Raw genomic sequence first — 13,290 nt, forward strand, 5'->3', positions numbered from 1 at the left:
ACTCAGATAGGGTGTATAACGTTTGATCTGCTGTAACTGAGACAAATGAAAACATAAAGTGTGAATTACTTTGGCCTTCTGGGCTTTCAGATTTAGGGCTAAATCAAGAAAGAAGTCAAGCTAGGGGCAGGGACATCGATTCACCAAAATGCCAGGGGTAGCGGAAGTGACATCAAAGCCTTGATGACATGACAGGAAGTGATGTCACTTGACTTTTGATTAGGATGTCTTCGGTACCCTCTTTAACCATGGTGACATTACCGAATGTTGCTTTCGGGAGTAACAAAAAGTATATGAAGCAGGCAAGAACATTTTAGATACCAACCACATTATGCCATGGATAGGATCATGATATAATAGGGTTGCATCCAATAGTACAACATAGGCCAAAGCAATATTCCACCAGTGGGTTCGCTATTTGAAGATTTGAATATATCTATAAGCAATAATTATGACAAAGCATTGAGCAATTTTGGGGACTGCTGTGACCCAATTCTTGCTGAAATGGACTGAGACAAGCTCTCATTGATGAAAAGTCCAGTGATGATGTACAGAGAATGTCATTGCATAAACTACAAAGGGAGCTGACGACACACCTTGGAATATATAAGGAGATGCAGTCCTCCATGATGAGATTCCCATGGCCGAAGTATAATTTCATTTGTATGCACGTTCATCTTAATTTACTAAGCTTCCTACAAAGGTGGGGTCCCATAAGAGGGATCCCTTGGCAAGAAAGACATTGTCGGCTCTGTACAAAGCCTGTGGAAGCAGACACGCTAAAACATTGACCGATTGGCTGTAGCTCAACACTAGGGGTAAGGAAAATGTGGTTGGGAAAGTTCATGAAGAGATTAGAGAATTTAAGGTCAAGTGGGCCAGGTTCTTGTATGGAAACTCTCAATGACCATTGTTTTAGTGAATATTTTACTAAATGTTTTTCTCGATTAGGCCACCATAATGAAGTAGGAAAGGGAGTAATTTGTCAGATAAGTGGAAAATGTCATCTTGGGGGTTAGAAAGTGAGGCCCTAATGCTCGGTATATAGAATATTATATTCACTTGTATTTTGTTGAATGAATTAATGTCTGTAATGTTTGTTTTATACTGTTGTGCCTGCCGGTATGTATTGCCATTTGTAATGAACTAAGGGCTGTGTAGTGTATGATTTAAAATGTGTGAAACTGTAAACATTAAAAAAATAGGCCGAGTCACTGACATAGATATGCCACTTCAGCATTGTATGGCCAGTTACTTCCATATTATTCCAATTATAGCTGCATGTCAGGTATTGTCATTATATGAAAAGTAGATCCCCTACATTGCCAGATGATGCAATAATACAGTATCCAAAAATCCAAGACACTTTCAGTGCACAGGATCATTAATGCTGTAACCCCTTAACTGCTGAGCTTTTTCCTTCCCAGTGCTGAGCACTTTTTTTGGACATTTCAGTATGTCGGCATTCAGTCCCTTGTAACTTTTTCGTTACAAGTGATATCCCAGCCAAATGTCCACCCTTTTCTTCCCACATGTAGGTAGTCATAACGCCACCAACAATTCCTAGTTTGGTGTGGGGAGCTGTGAGAAAATAACAAACAAGTGACTACATTTAGAGTATTTTCAGAATTTGCCCTTCTAAGAGCTAGAAACAAATGGTTTGATATTCTGAATCCACCATTTTCCAAGCTTTCAAGAACAGGTTGAGTGGAAACAAAAAATATATTTTTTTTATAAGGTTACCATCAGTTTTGTGAGACGTAGGTGATTTTTCCCTTTTCTCTGATTTGGACGAAATGGAAGAGGTGGGTAGGAAAGCTGAATGGGAAGACAGAAAGGCATACATTTCTGAAAGGTAGACAAAATTCCAAATTTAGGAACGGGTCGTTTGCGCAGGTCAAGCAACAACTATTTATGTAAAATTTGCATAGTTTGGGAAAAACTGGAAAAATGACAGAAAAAAAGAATCTGCTGGACATGTTTGTACTTGTAAGTTAATGGCTTCCGTGAAGATAGAGAAAAGCAATGCACCACTATAATCCCCCGACTCTTCTAGTTAGGAAATCACCAATTGTTCGTAATGTTTCACAAAAAAGCAGTACCACAAGCCAAAAACTCAGCCATGGTACACAGTATATTTATGCTGATGGCCAAAGCAGATGTAATTAGCATTTGAAACAAACATATGTGGTGAAGAATGCCAAGCATACATTTTTTGAAAGAGCACAGGCAGACCTTTTGATGGATAGGTGACTTGTAGGTTACAAAAGTGTCCAGTACCTAAAGCAGCGACTAAATGTAGGTTACATTTGGGAAATTAAAGGGTTGTGTAACAAAGTGCAGTAGCAAATGTATGTAAACATTATCAAATCCAAGAGAAAACAAATGTCCTACCTTCCCACATTCGCACAGGGGTCCCAATAAAAATGGTACCTCACATGTGTCGGTGCACTGACCTGGGCATAAAGGGAAAAGACAAAACTACTGGTATACCAAAGGGCCTGGGAAGACAGTATTTTTACAGTTTTTTGTCTTGTGGACAACCCACAGATTTGGCCCTGGAGTGTTGCATCCACTAAGGAAAATAGAGAACCCCATGCATTTCTGAAAAGAAGACACCCGTGGGAATCTAAAGAGGTTAACTTTAGCAAATTACCCTAGAATGTGTAAACCACAAGGCCTGGCAAATTCCAAAATGTAGGGAAAAAACACAATTTTCAGACATTTTCCACAAGGAAACCACCGAAACAGGCTGGCAGCAACAAATGTCCTATCTTTCTACATTCCCACAAGTGTTCTGACGAAAACCTTACCTCACATATGTGGTTGCACCTAACTGGGCGTGAAGGGAAAAGGCTAAACCACTGGTGCATCAAACGCCCACAAGAAGACTGGATTTGGCTTGTGGACAACCCACAGATTTGGGCCTGGGTGTCACAGCCACTAATGAAAACTGGGAACCCCATGCATTTCTGAAAAGAAGACATGTATGGGAATCCAAATAGGTCTGACCTGCGTAAATTGCCCTAGAAATGATTACCCACAAGGCCTGGCAAAGTCCAAAATGTAGTGAAAAAAACATAGTTTTCAGACTTTTGCAACCAGGAAACCACTCTGGGAAAGGACAGGGACCCTCCCGGGGGACCCTGGAACCACTGCTGGGATTGGGGACAGTCTATCCACATGGGAGACAACCGCCCAAGTCCAATGACATCACCCCAACTGTCAAAAGTCTCTCCCCTTCTCACCTGTCTTTCCTGTTTACTTGCGACCTTCTTTTGTGACTTCTTCCGCATGGTCCGGGATTTGTATAAGGCGGCGTGTGGGTCTTCGCATTCCAGCGTGCTTCGTTCAGATTGTCCAGGATGGAACCAGGAAGGAACAATATCTGCGTGCGGAAACACGGAACGCGTGGCTCGAGCGCGGGCGAAAATCCAGGAAAGTTTTGGTAGGTTGAGGGATGAAAGGAAAAGGAGGAGGAATCAAGGAACCGGAAATAGAGATCAGGAAAATAACCCTGAGCGAACTCCGGCAGCACAAGTTCAGCTACGGCGAGCAGTATCGTTGAGACACGCAGAGCCGCGGGGGCATGTCTGTTTTGTAGAATGTAGAGCGTGTAACGCAAAGACTGGCAAGCAGCGTTCCGTATCAAGCGGCCATGTTGGAAGGATTACTGAGTTCAATCCCCTATGTGTCAGGGACCACGAAGTCCAGAAGGGACGCAGACGGCGGTTCATGACAGTATGCCTCCTCTGAAGTCCAGCTCCTCTGGGTTTGCCCAGATGTATAAAATGGTATCTTTGAATCAGCCTGGGAGCATTCATGTTTGACAAGGTTTCCCAGGTGCGCTCACTAGGAGGGTACACTTTCCATTCAACCAAATATTGTAGTTGACCACGTCGGTATCTCGAGTCACAGGTTCTGGAAACCTCATATTCGAGTTGGTCATTGATAATCACTGGGGTAGATCTTGGAGCAGTTCGAGAGGGTTGAACATATGGTTTCAATAGAGAGGTGTAGAAGACAGGATGGATCCTTTTCCATGATTCTGGTAGCCGAAGTCGAAAGGACACTGGGTTGAGGATTTCTTTTATAGAAAAGGGGCCGTAATACCTGGGAGCCAGTTTATTTGGTCACAGATGTCGTGGAAGGAGTTTCGAGGATAACCAGACTTTATCACCTACTCAGTAAGAAGGCACAGGGCCTCATTACGACCCTGGCGGTAAGGGGTTCACGCCAGCGTTAGCTGCGCCGACCCCTTACCGCCAATTACGAGGTCCCTTAGCGCCATGGAGCTTTTAACACCCGCTTTTAGCGGGTGTTAAAATCCATGGCGCTAAGGGACCATGGAGTTAATTACGCCACCGTAATTTACGGTGGCGTAATTAACGCCTTCCCCACTCCCATTATGCCCTATGGGGCAAAAATGGGAATGGGGAAGGGTAAATGGGGATTGGGGACTTACCGCCCCGCCAAGGTCGGAATGGGGCGGTAAGTCCGCCAACCACCATGGCGTAAACGTAGTTTACGCCATGGTGGTAAAGTGACGGCCCAGGCGGTAACTTACCGCCTGGGTCGTAATGAGGCCCACAGTCTTCTTTTGGAGTCGGCATGATGTTTAACGTCTTTTCGGGCCTTTTCTAAGTGTTCCTTTGCTTCTTTGTGTACATTAATAAGGGTTTCAATCCAGGAATCGACCGTATGAACTGGGGTAGGGTGTGGGAGAATGGAAGGTAGAACTGACAGATGAAATCCTTGACTACAGAAGAAAGGACTGGTGTTGATACCTGAATGATCCGAATTGTTGTAGGCGAATTCGGCCACAGGTATTTAGAGTGACCAATCATCCTGGACCTTGGTGGCGAAGCAACAAAGATATTGTTCCAGAGTTTGGTTTACACGTTCAGTGGCTCCATTGGTCTGTGGGTGATAACCTGAGGACAAGGCACGTTGGATTCCCATTATATGACATACTTGTTTCCAGAACTGGGATATGTGTTGGGGTCCTCGGTCAGAAATGATCTTGGAGGGTAGCCCATGAAGCCGGAATATGTGTTCCAGGAAGATTCTGGTGAGTTCAGATGAGGATGGCAGTTTGTATAAAGGTGTAAAATGAGCCATATCAGTAAACAAATCAATGGTAACCATGATAGTTGTGTATCCCCTGGAAGATGGTAGTTCCACGATAAAATCTGTGGTGATGAATTCCCAGGGTCTTGTTGGTATTGCTGGTTGAAGCAGTAGACCGGCCGGTTTCTTATTATCATGTTTGTTCTGATTGCAGACTGCACATGCCTGGATATGAATCCGGACATCCTCTTTCATCCTCGGCCACCAAAATTGTCTTTGTATTGAATGGAGGGTGTTGGTGATGCCACGGGTCCTGAATGAAAAGTATCATGACATAGGCTTGTGATCTTTTGCCGCCGTCCAGGAGTGGGGATGACCAAGTGATTGTCCTTGAACAGATATCCGTCCCTTGTCTTGAGTTTCCATCAATTGTTTCTCTTAAACTCCTTCCAGGTTTCAGAGGACTGAGTTTGAATTTGAATATCCCCCACGAATGTGACTGCTTGGGCAACAAATATTGTGTGGGGAAACATTTTAGGAAAAGTCCAATCTTCAAGGGTTTCGTAATCAGGACGTTTGGATAAGGCATTGGCTATTATGTTGTGTGTTCCAGGAACATGATGGATTTGAAACTGATATTGAGCAAAAAAGAAGGCCCAGCGGGCTTGACGACTGTTTCTACATTCTAGGGATTGCAGGACTTGAAGATTCTGATGGTCTTTGCGGACCTGTACCGGGTGTTTGGCTCCCAGGAGAAGATGACGCCAATCAGTGAAAACCTGGCGGACGGCTAGCAGTTCCTTTTCCAGGATGGAATAATGAGTTTCACTGGGGGTCAAGGTGCGAGAAAGATAGACGATGGGGTGTTCTAACTTATCATCAAGTTCCTGTTTTAGGACTGCCCCAATGGCATAGTTGGAGGCATCAGTTTCCACAAGAAAAGGGTGATCAATGTCGGGTTGAGCTAAGATGGGAGCTTGTGTAAACTCCGACTTCAAGCGTTGGAAAGCATATCTTGGGCTGAGGTCCACTGAAAGGGGGTATCCTTCTTTAGCAATGTAACAATAGGATGTACAATCTCCGAAAAGGTTGGTATAAATTTCCGATAGAAGTTAGCAAGCCCCAGGAAGGAGTGAATTTGTTTTACAGTAGTTGGAATGGGCCTGGATAGAATGGAAGCTACCTTTGAGGGTTCCATTCCAATTCCCTTAGGGCTAAGAACGAATCCAAGATAGTGAACAGATGATACATGGAAAAGACACTTCTCAGGTTTGGCCAGGAGCTTATGTTCACGCAAACGTTGTAAAACTGCCTTTACGTGTTCTTCATGTTTCAGATGGTCCTTGGAGTAAATCAGTATGTCGTCCAGATATACAATGACGAAGAGGAACAGCATGTCAGAAAACACCCGGTTCATAAAACGTTGGAAGACCGCTGGGGCATTAGCAAGTCCGAAGGGCATAACCAGGTATTCAAAATGGCCAAAAGGTGTTCTAAAGGCTGTTTTCCATTTGTCACCTTCCTTTATACGAATTAGATGGTAGGCACCCCTGAGATCTAATTTTGTGAATACTACTGCAACTCTTACTGGTTCCAGGATATCCTAAATGAGAGGCAATGGGTAGCGGTCCTTGAGAGTACACTGGTTAAGGCCACAGTAATCTAGACATGATCTAAGCTCCTTTGTATCTTTCTTGGGAATGAAAAATGATGAAGCGCCCGCCGGGGACTTGGATGGTCGTATGGTGCCATTTTCCAAGTTAGTATCCAGGTATTCCCAGAGGACCCTTTTTTCAGGTTCTGATAAAATAAACATTCTCCCGAAAGGGATCACTGCTGAAGGCTCAGTATCGATGGCACAATCCTCAGGTCTATGAGGAGGAAGAGCTTGAACTATGGCAGTCAAAAATACATCTGTCTAAGCCTGATAGGCCCTGGGAATTTGGATGATGTTAGAGACAGTGAATGGACTCTGTTGGATTTCTTGCGAGTTTTCAGAGGACTTTGGTAAGGAATGTAGGAATGAGCATTGGGACATACAAGGCCTCATTACGAGGTGGGCGGTAAGGGATTACCGGCACTAGTAAGGGCACCGGTGCCGGTAATCCCTTACCACCCTACTACGAGTTCCCTTTGCAGGTCCTCCCATAACGCCTGTTTTTTCCAGGCGTTAAGGAAGGGACCCGCGAAGGGACTCTGGAGCTAATAACGGTACCGTGATTTGCCGTACCGTTATTAACGCCTTCCCCATTCCCACGGAGCCCTATGGGGGGTCAAATGGGAATGGGGAAGGGCCCTGGTAAATGGGGAATTACCGTTCGCGCCAACCTTGGAATGGACCGGTAATTGCTCCATTCACCAGGGCAGAATCGGAACGAGTTTGGAGTACCACAGTGTTCAGAACCAAGAAACAAGGAGCCTGCTGCCCAATTGATGTAGGGGTTATGCTTCTGTAACCAGGGCATGCCTAGAACCATCGGATAGTGGGCAGATCTTATGATGTCAAATTTGATCCTCTCTTGATGGTGATTTATAGAGAGTAGGATCGCTTTAGTTTGAAGGGTTATGGGTCCTGAAGATAGGGTCTTCCATCAATTGCCTCTACTGGTTGCATCGTCTCTCGAGTTTCATGTGGAATGTTGTGAGTAGTGACCCAATCATGATCTATAAATATACCCATGCCTCCACAATCCACTAATGCCAGAATGGGTAAGATTCTTTCTTGGAAGGCGATAGAAAGGCCTGAAGAATCACAAGCTTGTTTGGTCCAGGAGAGTCAAGGAAGGAATTGATGTAGAGCAGACATCATTCTCCCGAAACTGTGCCCCAAACTTGGATTGTGAGCTGGCGTTTCCCAAACGCCGTGGAGGAGCAATAGGGCACTCTCTGACAAGATGTTTATCGGAGGCGCAATACATGCAGAGTCCAGTGTGAGTATGGCGCATCCTTTCTTGTGGGGTAATGGGTCCACGGAATGCCCCCAGTTGCATGGGTTCTGGATCTGAGGCTGGAGAAACTGCAGGTTCTGGGCTAGAAGGGTGGTCTGTGACAGCTTTTTGGAATGATGAATTTGACTTCTTTTTCTCTACCTTTCTTACCTGGATTCGAAAATCTATTTGCAAGGAAAGGTCCAAGAGGGCCTGGAAGGAATTAGGGCGAGCTACCCTGGCTAGCTCATCCTTTATTTCTTCATTCAAGCCTCTGTGAAAGAGAGTGAAGCTAGCCTCTTGGGACCAATCAACTTCCTTCATAAGTTGTTTGAAACGGGTGACATAGGTAAGCATATCCTGGGATCCTTGTCGAAAATCAAGTAGACGTTCCTGAGAACTGTAAACCTGCTCAGGACGATCAAACATGGCCTTTAGAGCTTCTACGAATCCATTGTAATCATCCAGGAGGGCGTCGCCCGAATTGACTAGGGCAGTTGCCAAGGTTAATGTGTTGCCAGTGAGGTGTGATATCATAAACCCCACCTTTGCTCTAGGGGTGGAAAAGTAGTAGGGCTTGAAGGTGAAATGCACCAAGCAAGAATCAAGGAAGGCACGAAGGGTCTTTGGAGAGCCATCATATTTGTCCACCACTCCTCCCAATAATACACTTTCCTTGGTAGCAGAATCACAAAACAATACCAGCTGCTTTAAGGCAGCGTTCTCAGCCTTAAGGTTTTGAACTTCTGTGGTGAGTTCCTGCATGCCTCGCATGAGGTCTTGAACTGCGGCTTCCACACCTGTATCTGTATCGATTTTTAGGTGTCTCAATCTGTCACAAGTCTCTCCCCTTTCATCTGTCTTTCCTGTTTACTTGCAACCTTCTTTTGTGACTTCTTCCGCACGGTCCGGGATTTGTATAAGCCTGAGAGCGGGTCTTCGGATTCCAGGAAGGAACAATGTCCGCACGCGGAGACACGGAACCCGTGGCTCGAGCGCGGGTGAAAATCCAGGAAAGTTTTGGTAGGTTGAGGGATGAAAGGAAAAGGAGGAGGAATCAAGGAACCGGGAATAGAGATCAGGAAAATAACCCTGAGCGAACTCCGGCAGCACACGTCCAGCTAGGGCGAGCAGTAGGGGTGAGACGCGCAGAGCCGCGGGGGCGTGTATGTTTTGTAGAATGTAGAGCGTGTAACGCAAAGACTGGTAAGCAGCGTTCCGTATCAAGCGGCCATGTTGGAAGGAGTTCAATCCCCTATGTGTCAGGGACCACGAAGTCCAGAAAGCTAGAGGTCTGGCTGGGCTGCATTACAGGCTTCCCCTTTGGAAAAGGATGGTGACCCTGCCGGGGCTCCCTGGGACGGCTGCTGCACTTGGGGATGGTGGACCCACATGGCAGCCGCTCAAGGCCAGAGACATCACTAGATACTATCCTGGTGCTCTGGATGGCCTAGGTTACAGCTTCTTCTTCCATGAACGGAAGGAGACCCTGCCGGGGTTCACTGGGACTGCTGCTGTGCTTGGGGATGGTTCACCCAGATGGGAGATGGATGCCCAAGGCCGGGGACATCGAACCAATCTGGAGTTCTGGCTGGGCTGTGTTACATTTACCGGCAAGGTATTTCTGATGATTTGGAGTACAGAGCTTCATTCACCGGCTCCACAATCACAGCGGCTGCAGGCTTTTTCTACTTCCTGTCTTTATTTCTTCCGCTAATACTGCTATAGGCACTCTTGGGACCCACACCCCTCTGCAGCATGGTGTCTCAGATTCGACCATGATGATGGACAGTCTTCCTTTCTCCAGTTCCCCTCGGATTGCTTCTGCACACGGCCCTCGTGTCTATGCACAACTTCAGCTCAGCATTCACAGCCATTAGACACACCTGGGAAAGACTGCCAGTTCCTCCCAGTCTCTTACAATGCAGCCACAGCTAAACAGGGATTGTAAGCACAGGACCAACTCAGAGCCTGTGGGTGAAATCTGCTCTTCCTTTGCTCCGGCATCCATTCTGCGGTCATACTGACCTTCCGGCTGCTGTTCCAGCTTCTTTCTACTGCTCCCTCCCTCAGCAGCCTTGTATGCCCCTCAAGTGGGTAAATGTAGGTTCAGCTGCAGGACCTTAGAGCTAATTGTCTGACCTTGTATTGTATTGTATGCTAACGTGTAAAGCGTGACAAAGACCCGAAGACATCAAGGCGCTAAAGCAGTGAACTGCCAGAGAAAGGGAGCAGACTCAGAACAGAAATGTTTTCAATTACCTACGAAAGGCAGATAATGCCTGAATACTCCTAATATTCAACTGAAGTGCATTCCACAGCGTGGGGGCCATCACTGAAAAAGATCTGCCACCCATCCAGGTACGCCTGAAGCGAGGAACATTCAGCAGGAACTGATCAGCTGATTGGAGGTATATCTTAGGTTGATGAAGAGTGATCCTTGACTGAAGAAACAAGGCCCCTGTAGCATGGATGGCCCATGAACAATACATAGGATTTTGAACTCAACCCGAGACTTAACCGGGAGCCAATGAAGGCACCGCAGGAGGTCTCAAGAGTGAGCAAATCGGGGGGGCACCCAAGGCCAGCCTAGCTGCCGCATTCTGTAAAATTTAAAGACACTGCAATAGTGACACCGGTTGACCGAGGTAAATGCCATTGCAGTAGTCATTGACACCCCTGATGGTGGCAGTGATGATTTTACTCCTGGCATTATTAGGAAGATATGGAACCATCTTCCTCAATATCTTCAGTTTGGCTAAGCGGCTGCGGCATACTGCAGAGATGTGTGCCTCTCTGGAGCCAGACAACACGATCTTTATGCCCAGGCTTTTAACTACACTAGCCAGTTGAAGGCAAGGCCAAAGGCAAGAGGGCCAGTAATCAGGAGACCAACCCGTGGTTGTCTATCCGATGACAAGGATTTCTGAGTTGTCACTGTTTATTTAGCTTTAGCCAATTGTCAGACATCCATTGACATACAGCAGAGCGATAGTCTTTCAGAAGGGCCGGGGGATGGTTAGCCGGTGCATTTAAACGAAAGAAAATGTTTGTCACATCTGCGTAAATGTAAAAAGGACACCAAAGCTGGCAATAAGTCAAGCCAAGGCAGCCATGTATATATTAAAAAGCAAGGGGGAGAGTGCCGATCGGTGAGGGACTCCGCAATCAACCACTGTGCATGCTGATGTGAAAGGGGCAAGAGACACCACCAGAGTGCGCCTTAATAAAAAAGAGGAGAACCATTTCAGCGGCATTATTGAGACACCGGCATCCATGAGACATTGCAGCAGTCTCGAATGGTTGACAGTGTCGAAGGCCGCGGTCTGATGCTAGTGGAATGTCGTTGCGGAGGGCCACCATCACTGACTCAGTCCCCATCCCAGGACGGAAACCTGCCTGGAAGGGATGAAGGATGTCATTGACCTCAAGGTATGTGGAGAGCTGAGGGGTGACAATAGTATCAAACAATTTGGACAAAGCAGGGAGGAGTGATATAGGGTGATAGGTTTCGGCATCTCTGGATCCAAGTGAGGCTTCTTAAGCAGCGGGGAAACCACTGCATGCTTCAAAGAAGGAGCAGATTTTATTTTGGAAAAAACAGGCTATGAGATCACATCAGAATTGAGTGTGAGAGGCCATGGCAGGGAGTTGTGCGGGGGTAGTGAGCTCCTTTGCCACTATAAAATTCTCCTTAGAAGAGCATGAGGCATTGATAATTCGACCAGCATAATGCTGAGATTTAGCAGATTTAACTACCTTCTGATAATGGTTTCTAGCATATACATATGCTAACTTGGTGTCTGAGTTAGGTAGTGTCTGCCATTTCCGCTCAGAGCAGTGGCATTCTTGTTTCAGGAGCCGCAGCGCTGGAGAGTACCAAGGGGCAGACGGGGTATTGTACAAAAGGACCGAATACCAAAAGTTTGACTCCCAAAAGTCTGACCCCCAATTTTCTGCATATATATATATGTGGGGGGTGTTAAGTGTATAAAAAATGTATAGGGGTAAGGTGGGGGGCTGTGGGGAGTCTCCCCCCACATATATATTTGCGGAAAATTAAAACAAAAAAAATTGAACTTTTGGGAGTCGAACATTTGGGTTCGGTAAAATCACGCAGATCCGGCAGACAGCACTCTGCATGACGGGCGAAGCTGAAGTGGGGCTAAGGCCTCTGCCAAATGCTGTTAGGCCTGCCTGCCTGTCATTGACCTCTACATGACTCTTCAGCCTTCTTCTTCACAGTCCCTGAGGGCCTCTGGGACATACAGTACATTTTGGGTAAATTTGTATTTCTTAATTCTGTAAATGTTTTAAGGATGATTTTTCTTTCCTTGATATTATTAGAAGAGAAAGTATAGTGTTTAAACATTTTAGAAGCAGATGGGACAGGAAAGGTCACATTTTCCATTATTCCGTTTGGCATACCTTTGGCCTTGGGGAAGATATGGGATTTTAGGGGTGCAAAAGACTTGTTCTTTGGGTACAGCACTTTGCTGGATTACTTCTTTAGAGTTTACCCGCCCATCCTTAGTAGGAGGTCAGGATATATCAAAATAGTAATAAGCCAGCTCCTCCTCCAATACTGTGGCAAGAGTATTCCTTTTCAAGGAATAATACTGTGTCTCACCTTGCAAATTCTCCCCACCACCCTGGGCCTTATATCCAAACAGTTAATCCTCCCGCAGTACACCATCCTCATTATTGGGATCAGGAAGCGACTGTCCTCTTCTAGCCATCTGGGAGTAGACTTTAGGCAGGGTTTTAGTGGGCGATCCGCTGGATTCTGCACACTGCTCAGAAAAACATATAATGTACATTAAAGACTGACTGCACCTAAATGCCAGTCTAGCCAGGTAAGTATACTTATCACGATAGCTTTATCAAAAATGCCCAGTACAAAATGTCACGTTTCAGTAAGAAATGGTTAATCTAGCTGCTACACAATGCTACTCTAGACACATAATGGCCAGGCTGGCCACACCCAAATGTCAGTCTAGACGGGTAAACACACTTATCATGATTACTGTATTAGAATTGCCCTGTAAATATGTCATGCCACAGAAAAAATTGACTAGACTGCCTGCACCCAAATGCCAGTCTAGACAGGAAATAAACACATATCATGCATACTTTTTTATAGATGCCCTGTAAAAATGTCATGCCACAGTAAGAATTGACTAGAATGGCTGAACACAAATTTCAGTCTAGAATATTAATAACACGTATTATAATTGCTTTATCAGAGATGCCCAGTACAGAATGTCACATCACAGTAAGAAATGGCTATTCT

This window comes from Ambystoma mexicanum, chromosome 3p (genome assembly GCF_040938575.1).
Source record: "Ambystoma mexicanum isolate Mex_15411 chromosome 3p, UKY_AmexF1_1, whole genome shotgun sequence".
Classification (NCBI taxonomy): Eukaryota; Metazoa; Chordata; class Amphibia; order Caudata; family Ambystomatidae; genus Ambystoma; species Ambystoma mexicanum.